The 19,233-nt window shown below is 39.3% G+C and overlaps 1 pseudogene across 1 annotated transcript; it reads right to left on the reverse strand.

Annotated features, from left to right (window-relative positions):
• Window positions 1-50: 50 nt before the first annotated feature.
• On the reverse strand, window positions 51-11,471 carry LOC308614088 (large ribosomal subunit protein eL15-like; annotated as a pseudogene). Its single transcript has 2 exons — window positions 11,364-11,471; window positions 51-657 (listed from the first exon to the last, which is right to left on the reverse strand). The product of its transcript is annotated as a large ribosomal subunit protein eL15-like (transcript).
• Between the last annotated feature and the right edge of the window lie 7,762 nt (window positions 11,472-19,233).

Raw genomic sequence — 19,233 nt, forward strand, 5'->3', positions numbered from 1 at the left:
GAATGTCCTAGACTGTTTATTAGGTAAGAATTTTACAAACAATACTTATATTAGTGGTAGCGGTGGAGCTGGAGAATACTGCTTCTTCTCCAAGCTGTGCAGCGAGAACCACGGATAGTGTGGTGGCACCTGCGGCTCTTTCTGCTTGTGGATGTCAGTCCCCGCAACTCCCTGTGCTTGTGGACTGGTTTGGTGATCCACTGGGTGTCAGGGTTTCTTCTGATAGCTTTATGGAATGGATCAATGAGGATAACCTCAAAGAATTTGTACGTAGAATCTTCACCAACCCAGTAAGAATTCAGGACCCTCAGGGCCCTACAGTGGCGTCCAGCTCACTCCTTAGCAGCAGACTGAAGGCTTCGAGCAAACTTCAGCTGGTTGACACCATGGTGGACAGGCATGCCCTAGGTGGCACCCTTAGGAACTGGGCGTTTGTGGCCACTGCGGCGCACGTGAATCCAATATATGACATAACCCTGCTTGGCCTTGTACCCCAGCCTGCGCGACTCTTTGGGCCCAGTGAGGGGCGGGGACCAAGGGGGCCTGGTGCAGTGCGGAGAGTTGGCAGTACTGCCAGCAGCGCACCCTGAGCAGAAAGCACATCATGTCTGACTGCTTCCTTCTCCATAGTTCCTGGATGTACTTGTAAGCGCCCACCTTGGCTCAGCTGATGGCTGCCGCCAGACCTTGGTGGGTATTGTATAGGAGAGAGTTTCTTCCCTTCTGTTAATCCTGGGAGATCTTTAGTCATCTGGGCACAGGACTGTTTCTTGCTCCACTCTCAGCAGTAGAGGGTTTTTTCCTTTACATTTTCCCCAGTTGCAATGGGTCATCACCCGTGCCCTGGATATTACAGGATTCTTTCTGCTCTTCCAATATCTTAAGTCTCTTCAGCCATAGGGGAATAGGGACTGGATAAGGTTTATACTTTTTTTTTTGGCCATGCCACATAGCATGTGGGATCTTAGTTCCCCCAGCAGGGATCAAACCCTCTCTCCCTGCAGTAGAAGCTCAGAGTCTTAACCACTGGACCACCAGGGAAGTCCCAAGGGTTTGCACAGTGGTGGCCACTTCTCTTCATTCATGCCTCACTGAAGGAGAATTTGCCAGTTTCCTGCTCTGCTTCAGTCATTCTTGTCAGCAGCTGGTGGAGGTTCATGAAGATTCTGTGAGTGTGTGTGAACTCCATGTGTGTCTACTGCTCCTATGGCTTTATCCTCTCATGGTAGTCCACACTCCAACTTTAGTGTTCATTATAAATGTTAGCTGGATTCTTCCTGAAGGCATCTATGCCACCTAGTGTCTTTTTTCCCCCCAGTACTCTGCCATATATGAGTCAGTGCTCATGTCCCATCTCTTCTTGGAAGGGTATGTCTTTTTTTGGGTTTCAGGCTTTTTGGTTGCATTATGACCTCAGGTCTTGAACGGGTGTAAGAAATATCATTATCTGGCATTTTCTTGTTGTTAGGATGGGAGTGAAACTCTTTCCAGCTTTCTACATTCTAGACAGAGGCAAATTCCTGTTTGCTTATTCTCAGGGTGGATTGAATCTTTTCCTTGTCAGAGAGCTATGGCTCCAACAATAGCAAACAAACTTATTTGATTTTGTTTCTGACCTGGGGAATTTCAACCTATGTCTCTAATCCCATTCCCCTTCCTGAGACTATTATTTAAGAACTTTGCAAAGCCTGCAACTTAAACAGAAACTTCACTGTTCTATATTATGTACAATCTTCAGGAGTGGCAGAAAATACAAATCAAATTCCAAAACTCTATTAACAAAAGTCTTAGAGACTCCTGTATTTTTATGTCCTAAGACATTGCTATTGACTTTAATGACAATGAGATCAGTTTTTCTTCTGAATTTCACTGACTCTCTTCTCATGTATTACTAACAGGCCAGCCATGCATCTAGGAATATTTTCCCCAATTTTAGAGCCCATCTTATCACAAATAGACATGACCAAGTAGACATGCAGGGAATTCATATAGTACACACAGTCTTATCAGCAACTATGAGTAAGTAGCCTTTCCTAAACATCTAAATATTCCTTTTATGACCTAAAACGTGAAGATCTGGCCTTTGGAAGAAATATAAGAGAAAGACAGCTCTTGAACCCTGATGGAAAAGACCCCATTAGCTAACTAGAATGGTAGTGATATTCCAAAGTGTTGTTCCTTGGATTCATGCCTCTTAATTAAAGAGGCATAAACCATCCTTGAATCACTGCAATACAGTCACTGCAGGAGAACTCAAACTGAAGATTCTTAAGAACCCTCCAAAGTAGAAAGTCTTTGGAAAGAGACACGATTCACCCAAGATTTCCAGATAAAACAGAAGACTACATGAGACATAGACAGCTTCTACCCAAGATCCACTGAACAAGACCATATATTGTCATGTTTTAACCTGCATTCTTTTGATTTTTGTTTTTATAGTTATTGCCTCTTTTGCTGATATAAGGCTACCTTTATCTATGTTCCCTATAAAGCCTCCATTTTTTTTTCTTTTTAAATTAATTTATTAATTTATTTTTGGCTGCATTGGGTCTTCGTTGCTGTGTGCGGGCTTTTTCTAGTTGTGGAGAGCGGGGGCTACTCTTTGTTGTGGTGCACAGGCTTCTCATCGCGGTGGCTTTTCTTGTTGCGGACCATGGGCTCTGGGCATGCAGGCTTCAGTAGTTGCAGCACGTGGGCTCAGTAGTTGTGGCACGTGGGCCCTAGAGCATGTGGGCTCAGTAGTTGTGGCACACGGGCTCTAGGGTGTGCAGGCATCAGTAGTTGTGGCGCACAGGCTCAGTAGTTGTGGTGCATGGGCTTAGTTGCTCTGCAGCATGTGGGATCTTCCTGGACCAGGGATCGAACCTTTGTCCTCTGCATTGGCAGGCAGACTCTTAACCACTGTGCCACCAGGGATATCCCTTTGCTAGTGCTCTTGCTACATGCAAATTTCATTGCCTGGCCTTGGATCATTCTTGATTCATGGAGCCAAAATATTACAACACTATGTGACACTGCCTTAGGGGTATCTTGACTAAAAACAGATCAAAGGGGACTCTTTAAGACTGGTATTGGATTAGTATAGAAAGGGCTACTAGATACTCCTTGCAAACTAAGTGGGAACTTGTTATGTTGGTAAACTGATAGTTCCTGGCCTCACACAGAGCCCATTTTGGCCTATTCGTTTCCCTCTCAGAACAAGACGTTGTTAGATAATGTAAATCAAGGAGAAAACTTGGGTTTTGATTGGAGAATTGAAACCCTAACTGCCCAAGGGGAATTCTGGACTGATTTCTTCTCTCTTTCAACATCTTCCCTTCATATTTTATAAGGAGTATAGAAAGTAGGGAAATCTTGTGGCCCAGAGATCTACCAAGGCTATAGATCTCATCCAAGAGGTTCATGAAATTGGACAGGCACTGGTTCAGAATACAGCATGTTAGATACAATATTGACCTCTTGAAGGGTATATTCTTCTGGTTTTGGAAGAGAATGTTGTATTTATATTCCTGCAGACCTCTTTTGGATCTTTAATATTGTTAAAAAGCTCTAGGAAGCAAACAAAGACATTATGAAATTAAGCAATTTGGCTAATATTCCATACCTGGTTCTATGGACTCTTTATATTGGGGATGAGATCTATTTTCTTAGTTTAATTTGGGTAATATTGGATTCTGGCTGAAAAGTGGACTACAAACTCTGATCATAAATCCTTCTTTTAGTATTTGTTTGTGCTGTGGTGTTCAGATGAGTGGTATTCTGAGTTTAAGTCCCATTGTGTAGTCACTGATCCATCAAATGATCCAACAAATGACCATCCAAAGAACAAATAGAAAAACTTTGCACTTAAGGAGGTTGAAAAGACCACCTTAAGAAACATGATACTCAGTCATGACAACTCAGAGTAGTTAACATCTGGGTTGATCATACTTCCAGATGTTAAGGGCCTAACCCTTCAGCTCAGGCTTATGAATGACCATAACAATGAGAAATGAAACTATCTGTGTATGAACAGTATGTCTTCTACATTAATGTAACTTAACTATTTAATTGTCTTCATCTATATTTATTATTTCAGGAGACTCTTAACCAAGAAGATAAAGACTGCAAATACCTGTATTTCCCATTTTAAGAACTTCCCTAAAAACCCATTTAAATGAACATCTAAGTGTTTAATACATAACATTAAATGATGATTTATTCTCTAAGACTCTTTAAAACCCTTGCCTCAGAACCCTCACCTTGGGCTTCCCTGGTGGGGCAGTGGTTAAGAATCCACCTGCCAATGCAGGGGATATGGGTTCGAGTCCTGGTCCAGGAAGATCCCACATGCCATGGAGCAACTAAGCCCATGTGCCACAACTACTGAACCTGCGCTCTAGAGCCCGCGAGCCACAACTACTGAAGCCCACGCACCACAACTACTGAAGCCCACGCGCCTAGAGCCTGTGCTCCACAACAAGAGAAGCCACTGCAATGAGAAGCCCATGCACCGCAACGAAGAGTAGCCCCTGCTCGCTGCAACTAGAGAAAGTCCGCCCGCAGCAACAAAGACCCAGTGCAGTCAAAAATAATAAACAAATAAAATAAATACATAAAAATAAAACTTAAAAAAACCTTACCTTGCTGTATACACCAATCCTAAACTATTATATCATGATCTTTCCCCAATATTAATTAAATCATCCCCTTATTTGAAGACTTGCCTTAAACCAAAACCCCAAACCTCATTAACATTCCAACTTCGCCTTTCCACTTCAGAATACAACTAAGACTGTGTCAGTGTAGTGCTTTCCTTTTACTACAGTAAGCAATAAACTCAGCTTTGCTTTATGAACAGACTATTTCTGCAGTGTTTTGAGGGAGTCAGCATTTGACAATATTTAGCAGCAGGCATAGCATACTTGCCAATCTGAAGACATACTGGCTGTGTCCCTAGAGCAGGCTCCTGGAAGCTCTGGCTGTGCCTGGCAATAACCCTTTAGCTGTTGGATTGTGGAGGAGGTAAGGAAGGCTCTCTCGTAGAGGAGGGGGAGGGTGGCCAGGTCTAATGGGTGAAGGAGAGTGCTTAAAGCAGTGTCTGTTTACCAATTAGAAGTTTTTCAATATTTTAAAAATTGGTTAAAACATTGTACTGTCTGTATGGGTGGGTACCAGTTAAATATTAGTCCTTGGTGAACTGATCATGGTAGACCAGAGGGAAAAAAGATGACTCGTGGAAGCCAATGTGGATAGATGACCATTCAAGGGAACAGATGTCTTTGTCTGTTGAAGGTCTTGCCAAGCTGTAAGCTCCCCCAGAACTTAAAAATAACCCTTTGCAGAGCCAAAAACAACAACAACAACCCTCAGGAGCTGTAAGCTCCCCCAGAACTTAAAAATAACCCTTTGCAGAGCTAAAAACAACAACAACAACCCTCAGGAAAGTGGCAAATCAAATTGGTGACAATTAGGTTTTTGCCATTTGGTTGAATAGGAATTCAATATAGACATTATATATAGCTCAAAAGAAATAAAGTTACACTTTTTGGGTACTCTTCAATTTTTGAATTGAGATTCAAAAGTGCTATGTCTACATCTTTATACAAATGGTATTACTACTTCTTTCCATAATAATATGTCTATGATATAACTATCTTCATTCTTTAATATGGTGGCACAGTATTTTATTGTATGAATGCACTATAATTGAAATAACCACTCCTGTGATGGGCATATATAACAACTGTTATAGTTGTGTTGTCATGATAAACAATGCTGCACTAAAACATCATTTTACATACATCTGAGGAAAAATTCCCAAGGTAGAATTTGAGTCAGATATTTCCTAAGTATCTATCAAAAAGTTTGCACCAATTTACACTACACATCAACATATATAAAATTAAGGGTTTCCTCTTATTATTACCACCACTTGGTATTGTAAATTTTGATGTATTTGCCAATCTGCTAGGTGGAAAACAATATCCTTTTCAAAATGTTTATTTATTTAAGTAGGAGCAAAGTTGAACATACTTTCATATTTTTAATGACCATGTGTGTGTATTGCTGCTTGTTCATATCCTTTGCCTACTTTTAAATTTAAATTTAAATTTTCTGTTGTTCATTTTGATGATATTTGAGTTGTCTATTGAGGAATTTATTCTCTAATCTGTTTTTTGTATTAAACGTTTTCTCACACTTTTTTTGGACTTGATTTATGGTAATTTTGATTTGTGGAAGTTTAATATTTATATTCAGTCAGATTGCTAACTTTTTTCTTTTATTTTTCTAGATTCAATATCATACTTACAAAGTATTTTCTACTCCAAAAATATTGTTTTTTGAAACCTCAATCATGTTCTATTATTTTTGTGGATACTTTTTTCTATTTGAATCTTTGATATATTTGAAAGTCATTTTAATGTAATACATGAGGTAGTGATTCAGCTTTATTTTTTTGAAAGGCTCTCACTTTCTACTTGTCCTATATTGAGTTTACTGGGATTGATTGCTTACTTGTTTGGAATCTTTAATGACATTTTCCAAAGGCTTTATTAATGAGAGTGCTTAAAATTCCACTTTACTGGTAGTCTTTAGCAATTCATTCTGCATACTGTTTTCCCACAATTGCTGGCTGACGGCAATGAGAAAAAAAAATTCTATTGAAACTAGAACAGACTGCAGCTGCCTTCACATAGTACGGGAGTGGCATGATTCAAAACAGGAAAGATGGCTCTTTGTTTTAAAAAATATCTTGGCTGACATTTTGGATGGGAAAGGTCTCCTCTCTCTCCATCCACCTCACCCCAGGGCATAGTCCAGAAGCTGTGGGTGAATTGCTTTGCATGAGAAAAGTAAAAAGGAAGGGTCAGAGGCTGGCAGCTAGGAGAACCAGAGGCTGGGAAAGGATCTTGGGAGAGAGATGGGAGAAGATGGCAACAAGCCAGAGCCTGAGGGAGAATATGGCCAGCAAGAAACAGCCCACCAGGGAGAATGGGTAGTGGCTTTTTAGATCAGCAATATTTAATATTCCATTTTAAGTTGTTTCTTGCGTTTCACTAATGCTATCATCTTCTTTTACCCTTCACACCCTACAAAAACCTATTATACACCAGCTTGTATTAGTGGTACTCTGTGGGGAGTGAAGAAAGTGGGGGTGGTATTGCCCACCATGGCAGAGAGAGATGGCAGCAGCTACCAGGATACAGGGGGCTACAGGCTTCAGAATGGACTCACCAGATCAGCCCACCCCATCCCCAACTTCCCTATTCCCAGCACACACAAAGAATGTAAGCTCCACGAGGGCAGGACTTTTTTCTTTTAATCTGTGTTTTTCTTGCTTTATCTCTAGTGCCTAGAATAGAGCTCGACACACAGTAGTCACTCAATAAAAAATTGTTGGAATGAATGAAAATCCCACTAGAGATTCTGTTACCGAGTCCAACCTCACTCTACTCGTTGCACGACAGGCCAATAAGTTGGGAGATGAGGTGTTGAGGCAAGGAATACGACTTTATTCGGAAAGCTGGCAGACTAAGATGGTGAACTAGGGTCCCCAAAAAACCAACTTATCAGGGTCTGGATGTCAGTTTCTTTTTTTTTTTTTTTTTTTACATCTTTATTGGAGTATAATTGCTTTACAATGGTGTGTTAGTTTCTGCTTTATAACAAAGTGAATATGTTCCCATATCTCTTCCCTCTTGCGTCTCCCTCCCTCCCACCCCTCTAGCTGGTCACAAAGCACCGAGCTGATCTCCCTGTGCTATGTGGCTGCTTCCCACTAGCTATCTATTTTACGTTTGGTAGTGTGTATATGTCCATGCCACTCTCTCGCTTTGTCACAGCTTACCCTTCCCCCTCCCCATATCTTCAAGTCCATTCTCTAGTAGGTCTGTGTCTTTATTCCTGTCTTACCCCTAGGTTCTTCATGACATTTTTTTCTTAAATTCCATAGATATGTGTTAGCATATGGTATTTGTCTTTCTCTTTCTGACTTACTTCACTCTGTATGACAGACTCTAGGTCCATCCACCTCATTACAAATGGCTCAATTTCGTTTCTTTTTATGGCTGAGTAATATTCCATTGTATATATGTGCCACATCTTCTTTATCCATTTATACCATCAAAGAGGGAGTAAAGTAAAAAGGCAGAATAGAGAGGGAGAGGTGGTGAGGAAGTAAGGTAAAAAGGGCCATCAGTGTTGCAAAACATCTCCTGGAATGGCCAGCATCGGAAGGGGACGTGTTAATTTCTTCTTTTCTGCAGCCATTCACAGGTGGGCAGGGTCAGATTGTCTAACTGTGAGCTGAACAAAGGCACTTTAGTTTAACATTCAGGCAGAGGGACAGGGTTCCCTGAGGCAGGCCATTATGTATGATTATAATAACAAAAGCAATGAAAAGCAAAGGTTAAAGTCAAAGAAACAGATCCAACATGGAGTCGAAATTGGCTCTTCCCTGTTACAATTCTGGATTGTGTAGTATTTAGAATGAGGGTTTTAGCCAGTGCATTTAGATGTTAAAGAAAAGGTGAACCCAGAATGCTGGACACTTGGGATTCTGACTTTGACTTATCAGCTTGGAATCCTGCCTGCTTTACCTCTGCTTTCTCCTGTGAGATGTCCCTGCGTCACAGATGTCCCCGTGAGATGGATAAGCAATTTGTGACACTGCAGTGATGGAGAAGTCTTTAACCTCTTCTTTAATTACTTCCTAAATGGAATCGCCTACTGAAAATGGATCTTCCACTACATATTATTGTAACAGGGAAGAGCCAAATCTGACTACATGTTGGATCTGTTTCTTTTACTTTAACCTTTGCTTCCCATGCTTTTGTTCACTAAAAGGATACTGTCTATACACAGTGGCCTGCCTTGGGGAACACTGCCCTCTGCCTGAATGTTAAACCAAAGTGCCTTTGTTCAGGGAAGCACCCTGACCTTGTCCACCTGCTGATGGCTGCAAGAAAGAAGAAATGAACACATCTCCTCCCTGAGGCTGGCCATTCCAGGGGACATTTGCAAAACTTATGGCCTTTTTACTTTACTTCCTCATCTCCTCCGCCTCTCTGTTCTATAAAAGAAACTGGCATCCAAACCCCGATAAGATGGTGTTTTAGAGACACTAGTCTGTCATCTTCTCATTCTGCCGGCTTTCAGAAAAGTCATATTCCTTGCCTCAGCACCTCGTCTTCTGATTTATTGGCCTGTCCTGCGGGAGCAGTGAGCTTGGACTCGGTAACATTATCACGACACTTACTATGTAACTCAATTAAATCAACCCCTTAAAGGTGTTGTTCTTACAATAAGGTGGCTTGGGGGCTCAAAGGCAGCTTTTAGCCAGAAGTGTATTCTCCCTTATGGGGTCATTTAAGTTTTGGAGGAGAGAAGCTGCAGGAGGGGAGGGCCTTAGTTCTCAAGTCCTAGTGTGACCATGGTGAAGGGGGCTCACTCTCAATAAGGAATGGCCTCTGGGCGTCCAGAGAGATGAGAATTGGGACTTTAATGAAGAATTCTTTCAGAATTGTGGATGCCTTCCCACAGCTGTGATTGGTTGATCCTCAGTGACCAGGTGAAGCTATGACTGCTCTGCGCTGAGTGTGAAATGCACGTGTGCAAGTATTCTACTAAGGTTAGGAATGGCCCAGGGATTTGGTGGTTTGGGGATTGGAGGGGGGGCTACGATTGCAGGATGGCTAAAATATTTGAGGACAATTATCTGGCCTCAAGGAGGAGAGAGAAGGTGACTGAGGGACTTGACCACTGATTCTTTGAACACACATATCTCTATGATCCTCTGAGTTGCAGTTTCCTTGTACATAAAATTGAATAATACCTACCCCATTGGGTTTTGGTGAGGTTTAGAGATAATCTACCAATGGATACCTTGCTGAGTGATAGGTACACAGGAAACACTGAATAAATGGTAGCTCTTATGTTTATAAATGTTTCTCAGATTTGCTTAGGAAAAACTATATGGCAGGCAGTTCAGAAAGGTCCAAGTAAAGGGCTTGTGGGAGGCCAAATTACTAACATATTAATACAGATACAAAGTACATGATAGGCACCTCTCTTCTCCCCCAATACAGGAAGTGAGGCAAGAGGTCATCCACTCATACATTCACAAGAGTGGAAACATGGCACAGAATGAAGGGTGAGACTCTGTTTTTCAATTGTCTGAAAGTTGTTTTAAAAGATAGATTTATTTTCTTGGCAGAGCCTCATGAACTAAAGCAACTAATAATGAGTAATCAGTATGATAATAATAATTAGCATTTTGGGGGACTTAATTATGTGCCAGGCTCTGTGCTGAGCAACCTCCTGGCGTTTTCTCCCATCCATCGGCCCTGAGAAATACATGCTTTCCCGTTCTGGTCCTGGAGGTGGTAGATGAGCTGGATCAAGGAACTTTATGTTTACCCTGTTAAATTTAATTGAATTAGGTTTGGCCAGTTGGCACAGGCAGTTGTAATCTTTTTGTGATCTATTCAGTCACTTACCATTATTGCTCTTTTCCATCTTCAAGTTGCCTTAAAATTTGATCACTGGGCCACAAATACCCTCATTCAAGTTGCCAATAAAAGCATGAACTAGTTTAGGAACAAGGATAACGCTCTACTGAATGCTTTTGGAAACTTCCCTGGAGTGACTTTGATTCATAACTCAGCATTCTTTGGGTTTGGCTCTACTTGTTCTTTAAAGCGGTTCACATTTATCCATCTTGTTCAAAAGGGTATCATGATTGCTGAAATGAAGATTTATAATATCTATGATTCCTGTGATTCCTACCACACCACTAATCTTAGGGAAAAAAAAATTGTCCTGAGTGTTCTTGAATTCAGGGTAGTTCCTAGTGATCACAACCTCCCCTTTAAGTGTTTAATATTTTTTAAAAATTTTACTGAGGACTTCCCTGGTGGCACAGTGGTTAAGAATCTGCCTGCCAATGCAGGGGACATGGGTTCAAGCCCTGGTCTGGGAAGATCTCCCATGCCGCAGAGAAACTAAGCCTGTGCACCACAACTACTGAGCCTGCACTCTAGAGCCCATGCTCCGCAACAAGAGAAGCTGCCGCAATGAGAAGTTCGCGCACCACAACGAAGAGTAGCCTATGCTCGCCACAACTAGAGAAAACCCGTTCTCAGCAACGAAGACACAAAGCAGCCATAAAAAAAAAAAAAAATTATTGTAGTTCTTTGACAATGTGTTAATTTCTGCTGTACAGCAGTTATTCAGTTATACATATATATACATTCTTTTTCATATTCTTTTCCATTATAATTTATCATAGGATATTGAATATAGTTCCCTGTGCTATCTTAATATTTTTAAAATAATTGATTCTAGATTTTTTTCTAGAATCAGTGGTGGGCTTACCTTACCTCTTTGGTTTTATAAAACTCATATTCTGCTCTTTGCTGAAAATCAGGAATGAAAAAATTGTATTCTTCAGATTTCTGGCACCTCTGCTCTTTTTTGTGAGATGCCATTGATGATCTTAGAAGAGTTTCAAAAAATAAATAAAACTGGAAATCAGATTTTAAGGCATTGAATTAATTAGAAGAAAATAAAAGTCATATCTGAGATTTCATAATGCTTTTCCTTAATGTGTTCAAAACACCTTTTTGTTTTGAATTCAGCCACAAGAATAAGAATTTCAGTGCAGTAGGAAATTTATGTGTAGACAGCTTTTGGCTTATTTCTGGCATGTCTCCTTTCTGTCAGGTGGCTGTTTTATAACAGCACAATTTATTGAACTTGGCACCATGCTTACTCATACTTATATGCAAGTCATGCTGTTTCAAATATATCTTTGATGATTACAATTGACTGGATATTTAAAATGATCAGAAAAGGAACATCATAAGAGTTGTACCTAATAAAGAGTTTCAACCCTAAGTGTTTCAAATCTTTTCCTTCCAATCTTTTATTCTTAAAGTATAAGAGGCCTGGAAGAGGCCTAATTCCCTGAACTCAGCTTTGGTTTGCCCATATGCATAATTGAGCTTCTCTTTCTTATCCTGAGAATCAGGTACAGAACACTGGAATCTGCAGCACTGCCAAGTATCTCTACCTAGTACTGTGTATGACAGTTTAACACACATCCTGGCCAGGAAAGACTCTGAACTTGCTGGTTGGAGCCTGGGTGGCAGGGACCTGGGATGGATTATGTAGCCCATTTCTAGAGGAATATCAAAACAGATCACCCCAACTCTGGAAAGTTTAGTAGTATCTGGGCCACTTTTTTAAACACCAAGATCAAAGTCAATCATAGGGGCATCCGTTACATTGTGGCACAGATGTATTTATGAAAAGTTGGTAGAAGTTGACTTGCAGATTGGATTCTATTTTAAAGGCACTCTGGTGGCTTAATAGTTGAAAGTATGTATTAAGATCTTTCTTCTGTAGTGTGAAAGAACACTCTCATATATCTTCTGTATACATATGGATTTTTATTTTATAATTTTTCTTAAAATGGATTTAAAAAACCCAAAAAGCCTGACTGCTTCTTCTTCTTTTTTTAAAAATATTTATTTATTTATTTGGTTGCACCGGGCAGGCTCCTTAGTTGTGGCTTGTGGGCTCCTTAGTTGTGGCTTGCGGGCTCCTTAGAGACTCTGCTTCTTTAAGACAGACTGAAAACAATGGTCCTTTCTGGAAGCCAGTATTTCAGGGCCAGATGCCCTGAAATCTGACATTTGGCATGCATTAATGTTGAAGGCACTTTCTTTAGGGTACATTACCCTGTTTCTAAGAAAAATATATATCATAATTATAATTGTCTAAAATAGTTACTGATCTTTTAAAATATGGTGGTTTGAGAAACACTAAGTAAACATTAAATAAAACTTTATTTATTTATTATTTTTTAATTATTTTATTTATTTATTATTTTTATTATTTTTTTAAATTTATTTATTTTATTTATTTCTTTTCTAGCTGGGTTTAGATTATATCTGCCAGATAACAATATGATTTTATGCTAAGTGATTTAAAGAGAACAAAATTATATATTTGGTAATATCAATATAATCATAAATAATATAAAACTCCCATGATTTGGATCACATAAGTTTGAATTTTAAGGTAAGGTGATTACATCATATGTGATTACTGTAGATAGCAACTGCTCTCAGCTCTGGCTGTATGTTAAAATAACTGAGGAGTTTTGAAAAGACACTGACACCTGGGACCCACACCCAGAGATTCTGACTTAATTGGTCTGGGAAGTAGACCAGACACTATGTTGTCAAAGGTCCACAGGTGTCCTAATGTACAGTCAAGGCTGGGAACTACTGTTACAATCTCTTGCAACCTAAAGTGTGGTCTGTGAATGGTATTAGCCTGACTTAGAACTTTTAAAATTCAGACTCTCAGGCCCCACCTCAAACCTTCTGCATCAGAATCTACATTTTAACTAGATCTTGAGGAGATTCATCTGCAGTATGTTTTTTTCATGGCACTTTGACTGTAAAAGTGCTTCATAGTCATTCTTTTGTTCATCCATTTACTAATTTAATATTATTATTATTTGGTCCATTTTTAAAGTATCTGATGAGGACAAACACTGCTCTACATACTGGGAAACATAAAAGTATGAATAAGATTTGGGCCTTCCTTTCCAGGAACTTTTGAAGGACCAGGGTCGGGGTAGGGTAGGGACACGGGAGCAGATTCAGGACTAGCGCTGTAATCTAGCTGCAAGATAGAATTGTCTATAGTCTTCTGGGAAGAAAACTGGAAAGTAAGACCCCTCCCTACTCCACCCCACTTTCACCCAGGGACTGGTATTTGAGCTGGGTTTTTGAAATAGAAGTACGTAGGGCCAGTGGTTTTTAAAGTGTGGTTACTGGACCGGCAGCGTCGGCATCACCTGGGGACTTGTTAGAAATGCTAGTTCTTGGGCCATTCGCAGATGTAATGAATCACAAACTCTGAGGGTAGGGGCCAGCAATTTGTGTTTTAATAAGCCCTCCATTGGATTTGATACACACTTAAGTTTGAAAACAGTGGCTGGAAGCATTTTCTAGACAGAGGAGATGGGAAGGAGCACTGCAGGCCATTGGAAAAGTGTGCCCCCAAACCAGAATAAAGCTCACTCACAGTGTACCATGAAGTTTTTCATGGCTAGAACATAGCGTGTTGACTGTACTTGGAATTTCGCAGCAGTTTTGCTCAACATTTTGTTCCATGTATCTTTATTGTCTTTCCCTTTTCAGGTCATTTGGTCATAAGGCATTTTAATTTTATGATTGTGATTATGCATCACATTTAGAAAGAGAACTTTGTGTTTGGTTGTATGATAGTTTGATTGTTTTCTTTTTTGAAAATCAAACTCTGAAGTTGGCTGAACACTCTTTTTATTATACTGAAAACATTGTGATTTCTATAGAAATGCATGGGAAAACCACAGTATATGGACTTCCTCATTTATCTTTAAATGAACTTACTTTAAATGGTCTTTCTTGTTGGGGACCTGGATTTACATTGTCTACGACGTTATGGGGTAGGGAGAGTCTGTATAAACCCAAACCTCATCAATTTTAGTGATATCAGTTTCCCCCTTTTTAATATTTTCTTATCATAATATCCGGGAAAGAGCGCATACTTTTCTTTTAACCTTTCTTTCTCTCCTTCTCAAGTTGAAGTGCTAATTAGTACCTTGGAGGCCAAGTGAAGGTCACTGAGAGAGGACAAGGGTCTGGATAATAACCCATGAAATGGAGCTCAAAGAAAATTCCCACTTGAGAGCTGGAAGGGATCACAGAGATCAAATAAGTCAGCTGTCTCACATCGGAGGCCTCTGAGGGTTTAAATGAGTTGCTCAGTCACACTGCTAGTGGAGAAGCTGGAACCAGAGACCACGTTTCCAAACTCCTTGTTTAGTGTTCTTTCTACAACATCACGGATGCACAGAAGATTGTATCCCCATGGGGTGAAAACACAAAGTGTATGTGAGTGTCTGTAAAACGTAATGATTGATTTTTCCCTTTGCAGTTTGTAAGGGGCTAGTCATACACCAGATCACATCCAATTTGATGGATTTTGGTCATTATCTCCAAAATCCTCTTTGGAATGAGTTAGATGTGAGTCGATGATAAAAAGAAAATAAGGAAATCAATCAATCCAATGTTGATTTCCTTACTGAGACCCAGGCTTTATGTTCAATAACCTCCTGAACAGGTCCACCTGGACATTCCATATAGGCATTAGAGAATAAACATTTCCCCATTTTAATGCATATTGTCTCCTAAAACTTGCTTCTCCCACCCCTTATATTTTATCATTATTCACTCAGGACCTTTAGGATCATTCTCAATTTTTCTTTCTCTCACCCCACACATCAACTCAATCACCAACTATCTCCTGTCAATCTTACATCTTAAACAGTTTCCAAATCCAATGCTTCCTCACCATCTGCACTTCCATTGTCTTAAGTCAGGCCACTCTTACCCCTATCAAAGCTACTGCAGCAGGCTTTGTCCTCTTTCCTGCCCCCAGCCTCGTAGCTGGACATTTCTCTTTCACACTATTTTCAGAGTGAACTTTCTTAAAGTGCAAGGTTTATCACGCCACAAACTATGTTTAAAACCTACAGTAATTCCCCATCCATAATAGGATAAACCTTAGCATAGTACACACAACTTTCTATGATTTGGCCTCTGTTTACCACTTTATCCCGACCTCTGATCCCTCTTCCTTACATGCTTACCCATGCTCCAGTAAGATCAGGCTGCTTGCAGCCAACCAGACAGCTTTTCCTGCCTGGTGAAATACTATTCATTTAGCACATCTCAGACGTCACTTTCTCATTGACATTATCTCTGATGTCACTCCATTCTCCTCCACAGCTAGAGTGAAACACCTTTCTGTCCGCATCTCTGTACCTTACATATCTTCTGTACTCTCATATAACTTTCCCCAACATCTAATCATGAAAATTTTCAAGCAGACAGAAAAGCTGAAAGAATTTTGCATAATTTTACAATTAACATTTTACTGTGCTTACTTTGTCACCACTCTATCTACCCATCAACCCATCTTTTTAAAAAACACGTTTCAAAGTAAGTTGCAGATATCAATATACTTCCTTCCAAATAATTCAGAATACGTATCATTCAGAGTTCATACATAGCATGTGGAGTTCTGTGTTTGTTTGCAATTCTTTGTTTTTTAAATGTCAGGTAAAATTAACATACAATGAAATGCACACATCTTAAGTGTCCCATGAGATCCACTTAATACATACACGTGAGCAACCTAAACCCTTCCTACATGCAGACCATTACCATTACTCTGGAAAGTTCACTCATGATCCTGCTCAGGAAATCTCTGCTCCCTCTTCTCTCAGAGGCAATGACTATTCTGATTTTCTTCCAACTAGTTCTCCATGTTATAGAATTTTATATAAAAGGAATCATACAGTATATATGCTTTCATGTAAGACTTCTCTCATTCAGCATATTTTTGAGATTCATACATTTTGTTGTATGTATCAGAAGCTCATTTAAAAAATATTACTGATATTCCATTGTATGGATATATCACAGTTTTTAAAAAATCCATTATCCAACAGATGCACACTTGGGCTGTTTCTAGTTTCTGACTATTATGGATAAAGCTACTGTGAATATTCTTGTACAAGTTTTGGGGGGATATATGTCTTCAATTCTTTTGGGTAAATGCTAGGATTGGAATTTATGGTCACAGAATATTTATATTTAGTTTTAAAACAAACTGCCAGATTTTCCCTAAAGTGGTTTTACCATTTTATAATCCTACCAAAAATGTGTTGCTTCACATCTTCACTAGCATTTGGTGCTGTGAGACTTCTAACATTTAGCCATTCTGGTGGATGTGTAATGGTATCTCATTTCAGTCTCATATAATTTTTGGTTTATTGGTCTGTCTCTAGAGAGAGAGACAGGCACTTTAGTCACTTCTATATTTCCTGAGCCTAATAACGTCTGACACAGAATAGTGTCTGCAGTGGGAGATCAGTCATTCAATCTGGCAGCAATCCACCTGGCTGCCATATGTAGGAACATACACAGTAGATAATTGGATTGATCTCTAGGTGAAGAAAAAGGGGTCTGAGAATTCTGTCAATAGTATGATAGAACTGAGGAACCATTGGGTCTGTCTGGGCTGTTTATGGACGTGGACAGCTGATAAATTAGATGAAGGGAGTGGGTAGGGTGGGATTGGAGCTCTCCCTGGGAGGTAGGAAGTAGTAAGGTCGGATTGAAGGAGTGAAGAACTGGAAGAATAGTGGTCAGAGAGAGGGAGTTAGAGGGATTTTATCAGATTTGGCTTAGAATTCTGAAATAATGAAACTTTTCATAGTAATAATCATAAATATCAACATTTCCTTAGATTTTATAGAATTACTATCTTTTCTCATTTTTGCTTCTATAGAAAAATGTTAGTTCATTTCTTTCTCCTCAGAGGTTTCTGTATTTTGAATGGACAAAATTAAGAAGTAGCTATTTATCCTCTAAGTCTGATAATGAAAATTGGAAGAAAATAAATCCTACATTACTGAATTGAAAATATGAAGTAGATCTTCACGTTACATGGCTAACTCTGATTATGGCAAATGTTCTACTTGACATTTTATTATTAATACTTTATTCCTTTTATTCTTACAGCATTCTGATATTTAGAATGACTTACACCATTATACGTCATTATCAGCATTCTGATAATTAGAATGACTTATACCATTTTCACAATTGAAATTCACATTTTCACACTTCATGACTTTCACAATTTTCACAAGCGGGATTAAAATTGGCTAATATACATGTATAGAGGAAAATGTTGGCAAATATTTTCCCGTCATTTAGTTATCTGAATTTGGCTGTCTATCTTGATTAAATCACTATAATTGTGCTGTCCTTCCTTTCACCTTGAGATTTATGTATATGGGCAGAGCCATCTCTTCAGTGTCTGGGCTAAGTCCCCTGAAGCATTTTGGTAGGCAGACTTTCCATGGTTACTCTTCATCTTCTCTCCCTACCAGCAAGGAGAGGATGGTTATTCCACTGGCTGCCAACCAATGTCAGACTGACTGACCATTAGAGTAGTTCAACCACTGCTACCTCCAATGCAACGTCATTTAATAAACACTCTCTATTCTGCAACTAGTGAGTCATCCTGTCTCCCTTATTCCAAAGCCCCTGAAGACAAAACTCATCCACAAAGCCTTCCCTGATGGTCATGGAAGAGATGCCTTCATCCCATTTGACCCTGCTGTCCAGTCAAGGCTTGGTCTAATGTTCCTATTCTGCTTCTCATGTGATATATTCTGCTTCCATCATGATAGGGACCAAGTCTATTCAACTTTTTAAAAACTATAATCCTTAAGTATATTCATTTTTGTAATTAGGCACTTAACACTTTTCATAAAATTGATGAAAACAATGATGGTATCAGAGAAGCAAAATCTTTAACTGCTTTATATTGCTCACCTCATTCAATGATACCAGTAGACAGTTAGTTAAACTAGTAATAAATTTCTGGCATTATAAAATTTGTATTTAGGATGCAATATATGTTTCTACTATTATTTGCTTTTGAAGTGAGACACCTTTACTCCTTGAAAATTAAGATGGAGAGAAAAATAAAAGCTGTTTTCATTGGACTTCCCTGGTGGTCCAGTGGTTAAGACTCCACATTTCCACTGCAGGGGACACGGGTTCGATTTCTGGTTGGGGAACTGGGATCCCACAAGCCACGCGGTGAGGCCAAAAAAAAAAAAAAGCTGTTTTTATTTCAATTGTAGTGGCTTAATAGGTGTTTTTTACCCTGAACTGCCCCAAATTCATTTTAGAAAATGTACATTTACATATAAAAAGATTAAATAAATTCACAAAGGAAAAAATTAATATAAGTTCCCCTCCCCCATAACTCTGAGACTCTAATCCCTCATCCCTCAACTCTTGGAAATCTTATATACTGGTTCTTTCTCTTTTTCAGAATGGGCAACAGTTTAGATCAGGGAGCAATAAAGCACGCTAACTTATTTCATTTTATTACTTTTGTATATCCCAAGAGGATGATGACTGAAGGCGGAAACATATTTGTAGTAGTAGCTGATTATGCTGCACAGTTTAATTCACAGCAGGATTTTCTTTTGAGATGATAAATGCCTGTGATGAATAGTGGATAAAAAAAATAAACAAAAAAATCCTTTAATCAAAGTACCCAAGGGAGAAAAAGTAGACTGATTTATTGGAATCCAAATGA

Source organism: Mesoplodon bidens, assembly GCF_964165515.1.
Source record: "Mesoplodon bidens genome assembly, chromosome: 3".
Taxonomy (NCBI): domain Eukaryota; kingdom Metazoa; phylum Chordata; class Mammalia; order Artiodactyla; family Ziphiidae; genus Mesoplodon; species Mesoplodon bidens.